Here is a 3584-nt window from a genome sequence, read left to right on the forward strand (position 1 = left end):
CCCAGCTGCTTATGAAGCCCGTCTTGCTTTATCATCTTCCTCCTTTCTCCCACCACCACCACCAAAGACAAGGTGATAAAGCCTGAGAGTGGACAATTCCCCTGAGTGTGTCTGCAAAGAACTGAAGCAGTCCAACTCAAATAAACCTGTCATGTGTGCGTCCCCTCACCCCAGTCCCTTGGCCACCTGAGGCTCTACTCCCCATCTTAGCAGATGCAGACACTGATGTTGGAAACATGAGGGGGCATGGTCACAGAGAAGGAAGGGAAGTGAGGACACAGGTGCAGTTGTCTGACTCCCCCAGTCCCAGTGACTGCAGAGGTCAGAAAGGTCAGACAGGTGTAAAATGATGATTACCTTCTGACAGGACTCATTCATTCCCACTCTCTTGACTCATCACAGGTGCCACAAGATGCCTCACCATGAGAAGTGACAACCAGAGCTTCCTGTGGGATCCTCCAAAGGACTTCATCCTTCTGGGCGTCTCTGACAGACCATGGCTAGAACTTCCTCTCTTCGTGGTCCTCCTGGTGTCCTACATTCTGGCCATGCTGGGAAACATTTCCATCATCCTGGTGTCCCGGCTAGATGCCCAGCTGCAGAGCCCCATGTACATCTTCCTCAGCCACCTGTCCTTCCTGGACCTGTGCTACACGACCACCACGGTCCCCCAGATGCTGGACAACATGGGCAGCTCCAGGAAGACCATCAGCTACGGTGGCTGCACCATGCAGTATGCCATTTTCCACTGGCTGGGGTGCACCGAGTGCATCGTCCTGGCTGCCATGACCGTTACGTGGCCATCTGTGAGCCCCTGCGGTATGCCATTATCATGCACCGCCCTCTCTGCCAGTAGCTTGTGGCTGTGGCCTGGCTCAGTGGCTTTGGCAACTCCCTTGTTCAAGTGGTCCTGACAGTCCAGCTGCCCTTCTGTGGGTGGCAGGTGCTGAACAACTTCTTCTGTGAGGTGCCAGCTATGATCAAGCTGTCGTGTGCGGATACCGCAGTGAATGACACCACACTGGCCGTTCTGGTGGCCTTCTTTGTGCTTGTCCCCCTGGCTCTCATCCTCCTCTCCTATGGCTTCATTGCCCGGGCTGTGCTCAGGATCCAGACCTCCATGGCACGGCACAAGGACTTTGGGACCTGTTCCTCCCACCTGGTGGTGGTCTCCCTCTTCTACCTGCCTGCCATCTACATGTATCTACAGCCCCCCTCCAGCTACTCCCAAGAGCAGGGCAAGTTCATCTCCCTCTTCTACTCCATAATCACACCCACCCTCAATCCCTTCATCTACACCCTGAGGAATAAGGACGTGAAGGGAGCTCTCAGGAGACTCTTGGCCAGGGCCTGGAAGCCCTGCAGAAGATGAAGATCCATGTCATGGCCATGTCCATCACCTGGATAGCAGGAGGCAGTAGTCACGTGCAGAGTGCCTTCCCACAAGGGGCTGAAAATGCACAGTGGGTAGGTACTGTGAGATCCACTGCCTCAACACCTCCCTGTGGTCACAGTGCCTAAAATCCCATGTCTACTGATGAAATCACTCACAAGTGTGTAATTACAAGAAACCATGTGTTTTTGAGAAAGGTTTTAGTGTGCTGGTGTGAAACAAATATTTGTCAGATGAATTAATTTCGAACTTCCGGATTCTTGCCCCTTTTCCTCTTTCTCCATTTCTATTTCTCTTCTGTTTGTCCCCTCTTAAGCTCCCTTCCTTTCCCATTACTCCTAAGCATATATAATACAGTGTGAAACTATCTTATTTGCTTATAATAAATGCAGGGTCTTCATAGATTTGAAGATGAATTCCACATAGATTTTTCAAAATCTTACAAGAATGAAGAGGAGTGCTTTCTTCCTGTGAACACAGATAATTTTTTTTCCATAGCTCAAATTTCCTTCTTTGCAAAGTTTTCCCACCATTGACTGGCAACTAGTGACACCAAACCCACTCTGGATATGTAAGACTCCACATCAGGTTCCAAGGACAGGGAAAATACACCATAATCTCTTACCTTACAAAAGGATTTTTCCAGTTGAGAATGCAAGCTATACATACTAATGACGGTTAGAACAATAAAACTTTTAAAATTTTTCAAGATAAGCTACCCAAATTGAACCAAGAGGACATAGAAAACCTAAACAGACCAACAGCAATGAGATTCCATCAGTAAATGAAAAGCCTTGCAACAAAGAGAAGCGCAGGATTCCCAGTTGAATTCTATGATATAAAGAGAGGGTGTTATGGTTAGGATGTATTTTGTCTACCAAAAGCTCCTCCCTTGGGGCAAGAAGGTTTCAAGGTGCAATGACCTAACCAGTGGGTAACACCATTGAAAGGGCTGAGGCTTTGGAAGGATGGGGGGAGAGTGGAAGGGGGGCGTGGGGGCGTGGACGGGGGGCGTAGATGGGGGCGTGGTCATGGGGTGGTGCGCTGCTGGAGGCGTGGCCATGGGTGGTGCGCTGCTGTGGGCGTGGCCATGCCATGACAGAGGGTCTCCCTGGCCCTCCCTCTCTCTGCTTGAAGGTCGCCCTGGCTGGGCAACTTCCCTGCGCCACAACTTCCCCCATGATGCTCCCTCACCTCAGAGCAAGGAGCCAGGGATCTTGACTGGCCCTCTGAGACCCTGAGCCCACACAAGCTCCTCTGCCTCCAGGCTGGTCTTGCGGAGTGTTTGGGTCACAGCAGGGAGGAGGAGCTGACTGGTACCAGGGACACACACATGCTGAGCCTAACCAAAACCTGAAGAGGACATGTCAAGGTGAGAAGGCCACAAATTAATGACCTTGATCAACGCAGATGAAAAACTCCTGAACGAAATGTAGTATTTTCCTGAAATGTGACCTGAGGAAGCGAAGGATCACGCCACTGGAACCCACTGTAGCCAAGGAAGTTCCGCTCCCCGCCCCCCCCTCTGTGCATGCATGCACACCCAGGGCCCTGCAGTGTAGTGCTCTGGGCACTCTGCACACGTTCAGAGCTGCCTTTTCTGGAGCCCTCTGCTGGGTGCTCGCCTGGATGCTGGAATCTGTGTGGGGTGTTTAATACCCTGACCTAAGGGACAGCCTGTGCCTAGTAGAGGACAGTAGGCAGAGAAACAAGCAGCAGCCAGCTTCAGTGATCAGTGATTGGAGGCCAGAGTGCTTTCTCTACGTGAGCAATGTGCAACCGAAAGTTAAAGTTAAAAACCACCATTTACACAGGCTCAAAAATTTAAGTTTTAAGTGTGGTAAAATGTGTGCAAAAGTATATCCCGAAAGCTTGTGAAACTATGTGGAAGTAAAAACGAAATCTTAACTAAACGGAGGGCTATTCTTTTAAAAATAAATAAATAAATAATAACTTCAAGGTAGAAGTATAGCTAGCTTTCATAGAAGGCCTGGGGTCCAGGCGAGCAGCCCAGTGCACCTATGCTCACCACCTGGCTGGGCCCTCCTAACCCCACAGGAGGGCTGCCCTCTCAAGATATGCCAGCAGCTAGCAAGAGCAGGCAGAAACTCGATGTCTGCCTGATACCTCCTGCAGAGAAGGGAGGCTCCAGGACAGAATTCCAAGTTGGCAGTTTCTTTCTTCATGTTAT

At 50.5% G+C, this 3584-nt stretch overlaps 1 pseudogene; it reads left to right on the top strand.

Annotated features, from left to right (window-relative positions):
• The first annotated feature begins 422 nt into the window (after positions 1 to 422).
• Positions 423 to 1372, top strand: LOC144252470 (olfactory receptor 2B11-like; annotated as a pseudogene).
• The last annotated feature ends 2212 nt before the right edge of the window (positions 1373 to 3584 follow it).

Source organism: Urocitellus parryii, unplaced genomic scaffold, assembly GCF_045843805.1.
Source record: "Urocitellus parryii isolate mUroPar1 unplaced genomic scaffold, mUroPar1.hap1 Scaffold_43, whole genome shotgun sequence".
Classification (NCBI taxonomy): Eukaryota; Metazoa; Chordata; class Mammalia; order Rodentia; family Sciuridae; genus Urocitellus; species Urocitellus parryii.